Genomic DNA, 11203 nt, shown 5'->3' on the forward strand with positions numbered 1-11203 from the left:
AATTTTGGCTCAGAAACCATTGAATAATATTGGCAGACAAACATATATCATATATTTTGGAGATGCTGCCTGAACTCTTACCTAATAGTCAAAGTTTTGCATAAATGATCTTACTTCAGTTATGTGCCATTGTTTTATGCACACAAGATTATACATCATGTTATGATCACTGATCACAAACAAGATATCACTGGCTTAAAAGTGAGATATAAATTAGTTCACATAACACACTAATAAATTGTTTACATGGTTTTTAGAGATAATGCTTACAATCTCATCTGTTCATACCTAAGTTCATTGATGATTGTTGATATGGCCGAGCGTTTTAAGGCGCCAGATTCCGAAAGGGTATGGGTTCCCACTAATTAACATTGTCTTTAGCAAAAACCATGGCAATAATCAAATATGGAACCAAAGTTTCCCAATAATGTAACAATCCTAGTATTGTTATAGCCACAATCTATTAAACAATTCAAGTTTATAGAGATTTAAACCTTACACATAACCTAGGATGATCATTAACAATAACACTCTAAAGATCACCTCCTATGTGATAAAGAAGACCTACACTACCTTCCATCATAGTGGTTGATCAATATATATATTTATAATGCCCCACCATCTTTACTGTCATGGTTTTCTGTTTTTCATTATCAGTATCACTACCATTAAAAGGTCAATTATACATATTGTTCCACTTTTAAATAGTGGCAACCTTTTACCATTTACTTACTATTGCTTGGACTTTTTCCTTCTTTTTGTTGATTTGAGTAATGGCATCACCCCCACTTTGTCTCAAAGTTATTAGGCACCATATTGGGGCTGGTAAGGCTTCATTACATTATAATATCAAAAATGTCACTCTAAGAGTAAAGGCACACTTGCCAGTATTTCATATTTAACCAATGTCATATAGACTAATTTAAATATTGGTTTAGTATTTTGAAGTAGCTTCCTATGGCTTCTCTTTGGAGCCTTGGTTTTATTTCTTTTGTGATTGCTCATTTTATGCTCCAAGAACATAGCTTTGTACGTGTTAATGCATCCAGCAATGTTAGTTTTTTCAATTGTTCAATAATGAATCTATTTATCTAATTACCTGTAATCAGAATGATTTTTTAAATATGTCTTATTCTGATTCTGTATTTTTTAATTTTGCTATTGTATGTAGGTTTATATTGTTTCCATGGGTGACAAAAGGTATGATGAACCCAGAGCTTGTTAGGGATTACCCACCATGACATTGTTTCAACCATTCTTGGAAGGTTCATTTAATACTCATTATTGCTTACTCTGTGTGTGTGCCTGTGATTTTTTAATATCACATTCCAATATTGTTTAAACTTGATGTCCTCTTACATATATATGTTTTTTTAAAGAAAATGATGAGAAATTCCTTTAAGTGAAATACTAGGCACATTGGCTACTTTTTAGGTTTTCCATTATGGAAGACAATTATAAGTTTGGAATTTTCTTGTTCCACTGAACAATAATTTCAAATTTTTTGCTTCAACTAGCAAAGAAGCGGCTCAAGAATCAATCTTGTACAGCTACAGACATGGATTTTCGGGTTTTGCTGTGGTAACTGACACCATCTCAAGCTAACAAATTTCAGGTACCGAGTTGTTGCTTAACAGGTAATGTAATTTGCTTAATTAAACAAATATTATCTTGGTTGTGATACATCTGATTGATATTTGGAAGCAGGTTTCCCTGGAGTTATACGTGTGATTCCTAATAAGATTTTACATCTGCAAACTACTAGAAGTTGGACTTTCTGCACATAAAGCCTCAAATTGCAAATGGAATTCTTCAGAAGGTCAATCCGGCAGGGGATCCTATCATGGTGTCCTGGATACTGGTTGGTGTAGAGAATTTTATAAAACCTTTTAAGTATCCTAGGTTAGTTAACATTTTTTTTTTTGTTTATGGAGGATATGGCCGGAATCCAAACGCTTTGTAGATGATGGAATGGCTGAGGTTCCATCTAGGTGGAGGGGAATATGCCAAGAAGGAGAGAAATTTAGTCATTTAAATTGCAACAGGTTGAGTTTTTACTAGATTATGGTGTTCTTCATATTTACTTGTTTTGATCATTTAGTATAGTATAATGCACATTTTATAATTTTTTTCTACTACAAGCACTGTATTTTGCAATGAATATTGTTACTGTCAAGAAATTGTAATTTAGTAACCCTTTAAGAGAAAATTGTCGACTGAGGCCTGGTCAACTACATTGACCTCATCATTAATTTGTGAAATTCAAATGTCTCAGACTAAAGTTTATGAGTCTCTATTAGACAGTGCTGGATATGCAAAGGTTAAGAATGTATGAATCTGAAGGTATTTGTCTCAAATACTTATCAAGCTAACATTCTGCAGGAAGATTATCGGTGCACGTTGGTACATAAAGGGATATGAAGCTGAATTCGGGAAGCTGAACACTAGTGATGGTGTTGAATTCTTATCTCCTCGGGATGCATCAGGCCATGGCACACACACCTCATCTACTGCAGCTGGAGCTATCGTGGAGAATGCAAGCTACATGGGATTAGCTGAAGGTTTTGCCAGGGGCGGTGCTCCATCAGCTTGGTTAGCTGTATATAAAGTCTGTTGGTCTACTGGAGGCTGCAGCTCAGCTGATCTTCTTGCTGCATTTGATGATGCTATATTTGATGGTGTGGATTTGCTTTCAGTGTCTATAGGATCATCCCCTCCCCTTTCTTCTTATGTAGATGACTTGTTGGCAGTGGGGTCATTTCATGCTGTGGCTAGAGGAATTCCAGTTATCTGCTCTAGTGGGAATTCTGGTCCTTATTCACAAACCGTTATAAATACTGCTCCTTGGATGATAACTGTAGCAGCAACCACGATAGATAGGGCTTTTCCTACTGTTATTACCATGGGAAACAATCAAACAATTGTGGTAAATGTTTCATCTTCATTAGTAAATTTACAGACATTGAAAAAGTGGTAGTTATTATATGGAGTTACAGATCATACCAGTGAGCCACCATCCAAGAAACTGCTAAAACCTAACCTATCAGTAACGAGGATTAACTTTGTAAATTCAGAAGTGTAATCTCTGTGAGACTCTCCGTTTAGCTGATGCATTTTAAGATATTTGAAAGTAATTTATAAAATTGCCATGTACTATCCACACTCATCCGTTGTCGTTCATCAGTACTAATTTCAAACTTTGGGTTATTGTCGAGTTGTGTTTACCAAATTTGTAGGCATACTACACTTTTTTCTCTAGTAAGTTTCTTTTGGTTTTACTCAGGGTCAAGCTATATATACTGGAGAGATTGATGATAAATTTAATCCTATTGTTTATGGTGAAAATATTTCATCCAAAGATGCCGATGAAAATGATGCAAGGTAAAACACATCGATTTTTGAGCTTTGATTGTTATACTTGAATTCTCTTGTCGTGACGATTCTTTCTCTATTCTCCAAATTTAATGACTTGCAACAGAACTTGCCTTGAAGGATCCCTAAATGAGACTTTGGGTAATAGGCAAAGTGGTTTTATGCTTCCAATCTCGATCATTAAGATCTGCAACCACTGTAGCAAGAACTATACACAAGCTTCGGGGAGTTGGCCTCATCTTTGCCCAGTTTCCTGCCAAGGACGTTGTTGTGTCCTCAATTATTTCCCTGTGTTCAGGTGGACTTTGAACTCGGGACTCGTCTGTTAGCATATATGGTAACAACCAGGTACCATATAAATTATAAAATGTTGACATTTAAGACTTTAGAAGCTGTAGTCTTAGCAAGAGAGCTTATATTTAGAAATATTTTTATCTGTAATGTTGATTTTGTTCTGCTTATATGTCATTCGTCAGAGTATGATATGGGTTAATTACTGCAGAAATCCAGTTGTGAAGCTTAGCAAAACAAAGACAGTTGTTGGACAACAGATCTCCCCAGAAGTAGCATTTTTTTTCATCTCGAGGACCAAGCTCACTCTCTCCAACTGTTTTAAAGGTACTATCTATAGTAACGTCACATATATTTCTGATGTTGGATCCTAATACATTCTCATCCTAACTACATTTGCAGCCTGATATTGCTGCTCCCGGAGTTAATATATTGGCATCCTGGTCTGCCGCATCTCCTACCAGTTCTTTAAGAAGATCCCACAATCAAGATCATCAACAGGACTTCAGAATTGAATCAGGAACCTCCATGTCTTGTCCCCATATCTCCGGCATTGTTTCACTCATAAAAGCTATCCATCCCACATGGAGTCCTGCTGCAGTTAGGTCTGCCCTTGTCACCACAGGTTAGACCTTTGCAAATGAAACATTCAACCTGAACTACACGTGAATGCATTTCTCTATGTCAAGAATTTCTTCAACTGATTCATTTACATGAGCAGCCTCTACATACGACGATATGGTCAAATTGCTGTTGCTGAGGGAGCTCCACACAAGCAAGCCGATCCATTTGACTATGGAGGAGGCCATGTTGATGCAAACAAGGCAATAGATCCTGGCCTCATTTACGATATCAACATTGGTGACTACCTACAGTTCCTCTGCTCAATGGGCTACAACAACACTGCTATCAGCTGGATGTTCAGCTCTGCACCCCCTTGCAGAAAGACAAAAAACTTCCTGGTAACTTCAATTTACCCTCCATTTCCATTCCTGAGCTAAAGAAAACAATTACCATATCAAGAACGGTGTCAAATGTTGGTCCAATAATATCCGTATATGTTGCTCGAATTGAAGCTCCCCCCGGAACTAATGTAAGAGTAGAACCATCTGTTTGTCCTTCAATGCCAGTACAAAGAAGATCAAATTTAAGGTAACAATTTGTCCTTTACTGAGAGTACAAGGAAGATATTCATTTGGATACCTGTTTTGGGAGGATGGTTTTCATGTTGTTAGGGTAGCCTTGGTTGTTAGATCTGTTATCCAGGACTCCTATGCTCAAACTTGATTTCTAAAGTTTCATTCTTTTACATGCATGACTGTTTAGTATATACAATATGTGCATAGCCGGCTGAGTTCCTTTCAAGTTGATGAAATTTGATTTAAATTTGTCAAAAAAAAACAATCCCATTTTATACTTACCTTGGGATATCATTATCATTGGCTGGGACTGGGATATCTACATCTTTGTCAATCTATAAGGATAGGCAACTAAGCAAATAAAGAATCTGGATGGTGACATGCTGTGACCAAACAGGTCCATATCAGTTCAGTGGTTGGAACAACTGTCCTGATTCTGATTCATTTCTATCCCATCCAATTTTATGCATATTTTAAAATTTACAATCCATATTTTTGGTGCAGCATTAGCTCTTCATCTCCATTTTGTTTGCTAGTTTTTCTTTCACAATACTCATAACACATGACCAAGTGCAAAGGGAAGCGAAAAGTGAGGCATATTTGGTTTTTGGCTGTAAATGAACCGAGCCGAACTGACTTTTGTCCTTTAACGAGCTAAGCTTAATTTTTTTCCTCACCGAGCCGAGCCTTCTTATCATAGAAAAATTGAGTTCGAGCTCGAGCTTGTTAACGAATCGAGCCGCACTAACATTTTATCGAACAAAAACGAGTCGAGCCAAGCCCCTAGCTAAGTTTGTGAAGAGTAACGTTTACTCTTGGAACCCGTCCATATTTATATAAATTTAAAATGTAATCATAGCTCAAATGGGTGGGTGCACCTTATAACGATGATTACTGAGTTTAAGTGTCCGGGCATAATATGGTTTCTACTTTCTACACTCACCACTAAAATCAGATCACAGATCGCAAGTGTATATGAGGAAGAAAATATATATAAAAGAAATCCTGCTGCATTTTGGGGCAAACTAAAACACTAACTCAGTCTACGGAGGGAGAATATCGGTTCCAACTTTCCAGATTCAATTCTACAATGGTGACGCAACAAGAGACTTTCACTCAAGCATACCACATCAAAATTCCAAAATTGCAGAAGACACTTGATAAATTCAACTACAATTGTTCTGCTGGTGGACAGAATTTATAACTTAGTTTCCCTCTACTTCTACTGTCACATATAATATATATATCCGCTGCAAATAACTGTGCAAAACATTGTACCAAGAGCACAAAATACAAGCATACTAACTGTAAAGTCAGGTACAACTAATTTACCAAGGCGGACAACTTTTATCAGCATATGAAGGCTGTAGCACCAGCTATCACGTACTGAGAGAAAATGCGTCCAGACTACAGATCATCAGGACGTCAGATATGGCATGGTTTTCTAAAGCAAGAATATCACTTCTTCGAAATGCGTCAGTACTTCAACCCATGCTACTGCAATAAACAAATTAATCAATTATTCCGAGAATCAGATAGGCTCCAGTGAATGAACAGCTTATATTAATAATGTAGACCTAATAACTTTACATAACAATTAGTCTAAAGATGTCATTTAATCAAACTTAAAGCATCACAGATACAATTTGATTCGTAAGAATGAAACCAATTACGTGATGTGCTCAAGTCCTAAATTTCTTATCTTCATGAGAAGATGGCAGAATGCCATTCAATATCTAATATTAGTGTTTAAACCTAACACTTTAACACCAAATACAAATGAAAGTTTGCTATTTAAATACCAATTTGGAAAATGTGCTTAAATTTATATACAACATGTGTGGAGGCATCTCACACAAACAGAAAAAGCAGATCTAAATGCTTTTTGTCATTATAACCATACTATAGACACTTCATGTACCTGAACTGACATATTTTAATCTGGATTTTAGATTATTCATGAACCTGTACTGACAACAGTATAAAATCTATTCTCAAATGATTTAAAGCTATCAAACAAAGTATAAATGAATAATGACACTATACAATCTACACCGGATATAACAAAATCTACCAAGGGAATTTATAAATAACAAAGCTAGTAAAAACACTAATCCAGATTCCTAAAAAGGTAACACGTCTCAGCTAACACCTTGTATAAGTAAAATAAAATAGTATTTAGTGAGGGCGGTGCACACTATTAAAAGGCATGTCTGAGCGCTTCATCCGAAACCCTTAACATATAAGCACTTTGAGGACCTCTAGGTCTTGGTTCAACTAAAGGTGGCATATAATAATTTTTGAATCAAATATCGTTCTACCCAGTGCAAAATTGTGTGTGCACATGCAGATTCAGGAGAAGGTACCCTTAATCCCTTATTAGGGAGGTCATTTCCATGTTCAAACCCATGACCTGGTGGACATCTATAACAACAATAAATACACCAGTAAAATGCCTATATAATAAGAATGCATACAGAAGACAATTAAAATTAGCCTAGATAGCTTTAATCAATCCCCCATCTTTCAAAACAATAGAAGCTAGATAGTTTTGTTACTCTTTTTGGCAAGTAAGAACATCAACTTCACCAAAATGGCCCAAGTAAACAGTTGCATTAACATTGCTCATCTGTCTATTATTTCATGCACTAATTGGTACTGTCAACTACTACTGTGGATTAATATAGGATACCAATCATCCATTCAACTACAAAGAATTGACCTTATATACCTTAATCTTTTTCAAGTCTCTCTCCTGAAAGAACTTACTGGAACCACACTTTCAGATTCATGATCGCCACCGCTTTGTATATCCATTCCATGTTCCTTTAATAATCAAGCAGGAAACAAAATTGCCAAATTAAATATATGACAACAAGATATATACCGTAAAAAATAAGTCAAAACTCCCTCTACAAATCATAGCATTAGAACTAAGGTTCATTTGAGGAGCAAAGGTACAGCGGAATGTAGAAAATTACCTGGTTGTTTGAAGTCTGACCATGCACGTTTCGAGGCCTGGCATTAAGATCAATTAAGCTCGTGTCCATATTGCGACCACCATCATCAACATTATTGAGCATCGGAACAGGTGATGCCCTTTGATATTGAGGGTTTTCAACCCTACGTTGCTGGTTTTCAGCTCTATGATTTTGCTGATTTTCAACCCTGTGATTTTGCTGGTGTTCAGCCCCTATGATTTTGCTGGTTTTGCTGGTTTCGGCCATTTGGTTTTGCTGGTTTTCTCTTGTCACAAACGTAAACGGGTAATTAGATTCCCTCCTTGATTCACCTGGATCAATAGGTTGCAAACCTAGCTCATTATTGCTTCCAGCTTTATCCCCAGGGAACTAACAACCACAAGAAAAACATAAGAATACAGCCAAAGAAAAATTTATTTAGTTATACATAATTGAGACATGGTAGCTTCATTAATGATTTTTGATATAAATCAAATCACGAACCTCAACCCCTTTGCCTCAACATTAGATATCTTCCATGTTTTCTTTTACCCCCAACATGAACGACATATCACATTGCAGGCAAAGAGAACTCCCATCGATCTCACAGTAGAAGAATGCTGCACATGAGTTTAATAGAAAAACTGAACTTCCAAGGCTATATTCTATTGGCGGCTTAAAAACTTTTTTCCTGAAAAAGAAATTCAGCAAAACATAATAAATTGCATACCAGGTGCGTTTTCACATATGTCACAGCGGGGTACGTCACTTGGGTCAGCGAGTCCAACCCGTACATGTCGGCTAGCAAGCTTGTTACACATATGTACCTGTCATCCCAATTACACAAGCCAAACATACTTCACTTAGTTGCAACTTGCAAGTACACTTTGGATTGGCAATTTGGATCTGGCAAGCAAAAGCTAAAAGACGTGACAGCTATTTTCTTGTAGCTATTCCCACAACTGTATATATTCATATCAACTACTTGCAACTGAATGCGCAAATGCTGGACAAAACCTAGACAAATTTCTGCCAATTTATTGAACTAAACATTATCACGTCATACTAGACATCTATATTTGGAACTTTATTTTCGTTATTAAAACCAAAAAGGTTAATTATTTCACTAAAACTTTAGTGTCTACGGTTCATGCTATCCTATTAGAACAGGCTTGGCAGCGCATTCTGTTCCAAAATTTATGGAAGCTTTAATATTAGTATATTCAGGTTCTAAATGGTTTGTATAGGTCAAGAGTAGCCGTAACCTTTGTACTATCAAGCTGAGTAGGGAACATTCACGATAATTTTGAGTCGTTCAACATATAATCATATACTAACCAAGCTATCAGCATTGGAATAAAAGGAAAGATGATGATCCATCCTTGATAAAAAGGATTATGATGACATCTTAATATGAAATGATCTTAATTATATTTGTTTTTTTCGACAAAAACTAGTATAAGAAATGAAATATATTTAGTCTTTAAAGCTATGGAATATGAAATAGGATAAAAAAACATGTTGCTTAAAATAGCACACTTAAAACAGAATTAGCCAAGTGAAATTAATTACAATTGTATTTTCCTTATCAATCTAGAACACAAATTTAAGGACCAAATATATAGTGCAACTAATATCGTCATCCAAACCAGGATGCCTAAGAAACATATAACTTTATGCCATATTTGGTATATGCTTATAGATAATAAAGTTTAATTGAATAGAACTTTAAAAAAAAACTAAATGCTGTATCTATTAGAAATTCCAGAAATTAATACATATTCAACATAAGAGATGACTTGTTCAAGCTTGTTATGTTGCATTCCACTAAGAAATTGCCTTATTAAAGATATGTATTTGGGGTTACAAATATTTATATACACGCGCACATATCATATGACATTAACACGCCAGCAATATGATATGATGATTGTAACAAAAATAATTACAAATAATGAAATTACAGCATTATAGCAGCAACAACACAGTAGCATAAATTTTTTAACATATATCATACAAATGTATTATATGGATAATTTTTTTTACTAATATATGTAATTAAAGTATAATCTATTTATCTTCAAAATGAGACTAAATTAGATCATTAATTCAAATGATCAGGGATTAAGTTTCTAAATGACCTCTATTTTATTTATTTTTAGTTCGATTGGCGCTAGTTTTGACCTACTTACATAGATGGTGTAGTGTTAGTAGCCAAAATTATCAAGTGTTTACGCACCTTGCCTTTGATTATTTATTTATTTTTATAATTAGAAAAAACTCAAAGACATGATTAATCGATCCCCTCACCATTGCCTGATCGAGGGTGAGCAGCAACGCCCAAAGGTGATAGCCAGTTTAAAATAGCCCTATCTTAATTCAGACGAGGCAACAAAACTTCGCCTCGCCTCTCGATTAATCGATAGACTCATTGTGCCTCTCACAACAATAGTTGCATGGTCCCCATCTATGTACATTCTAGTAAAATTCGGATCTACTTACACTCCCTTGTTAATTTTTTCAAAATTTAAGCTGGGTGGTTAAGAGAACTCCCATATTACCTTGTCACGAAAGCCAAGGGAGAAGAAAATAGACCTTTACCACTAGGCCTAGGCTACCCCCAAATTCTCCCAAATATGCATCAAACCACCAATGAACACAAACACTGATCACCACATAGCAAACACTATTCAAGAATCTTGTCCCGAATGTCAAATCCTATAATTACCAAAACTAGGTCCAGACAGAACTTTATCCAAATAAACTCAACAAACCAATTTCATCACGCACATTAAACTACAACTATTTAACCCAATATCACGTTTTTTCAGTCTTGAAAAATTCAGCATCCAAACCCCAAAAAAACATCACAATTACACTAATACCACACTTTTCCATCACAACATTTCAAGAGAATGGGTAAAAAAGTAAACCCACCAAGCTAGATCCATCAATTCTCTTCTTACCAATTCAAATCAACTCAAATAAAATATTCTAAACAGTAAATACATAACAAATAAATCAAGAACATTAAAAAAAATCATAAATTTATGCGAAATGAACCAGTAAAGATGAGACCTTTTCATCACAAGAACGACAAAGAGCAGCTTCATCAGCAGCACAGAAGATTATAGCAGCAGCGCTTTCACACACATCACACAGTGTTCTCATTTTTATTACCAAGTTTCTTTATTTTCTTTTGTATGTATATATCTGTGTGTGTGTATATTGTATATCAACTCTTTATGTTGTTCTTCAATATTACAACATGATAAACAGCAGAAACATAAAGTCTTGTGTACTTATGTTTTACATATGTTTGGATAGATAGATATATGTTTGTGTGTATATTGTGTATGTATAGATAAGGCCAGGAAAGGGTGTTGAAGGAAACAGAAGAGAGGGGAAACAGAAGAGGAGCAGGTATCTGGTGTTATAGTA

At 35.4% G+C, this 11203-nt stretch overlaps 2 pseudogenes; one reads left to right on the forward strand and one right to left on the reverse strand.

Moving 5' to 3' along the window:
- Positions 1-957: 957 nt before the first annotated feature.
- LOC141708136 (subtilisin-like protease SBT3.6) lies at positions 958-4972 on the forward strand (annotated as a pseudogene).
- A 966-nt stretch (positions 4973-5938) lies between these two features.
- Positions 5939-11123, reverse strand: LOC141668064 (B-box zinc finger protein 19-like; annotated as a pseudogene).
- Between the last annotated feature and the right edge of the window lie 80 nt (positions 11124-11203).

This window comes from Apium graveolens, chromosome 1 (genome assembly GCF_009905375.1).
Source record: "Apium graveolens cultivar Ventura chromosome 1, ASM990537v1, whole genome shotgun sequence".
Taxonomy (NCBI): domain Eukaryota; kingdom Viridiplantae; phylum Streptophyta; class Magnoliopsida; order Apiales; family Apiaceae; genus Apium; species Apium graveolens.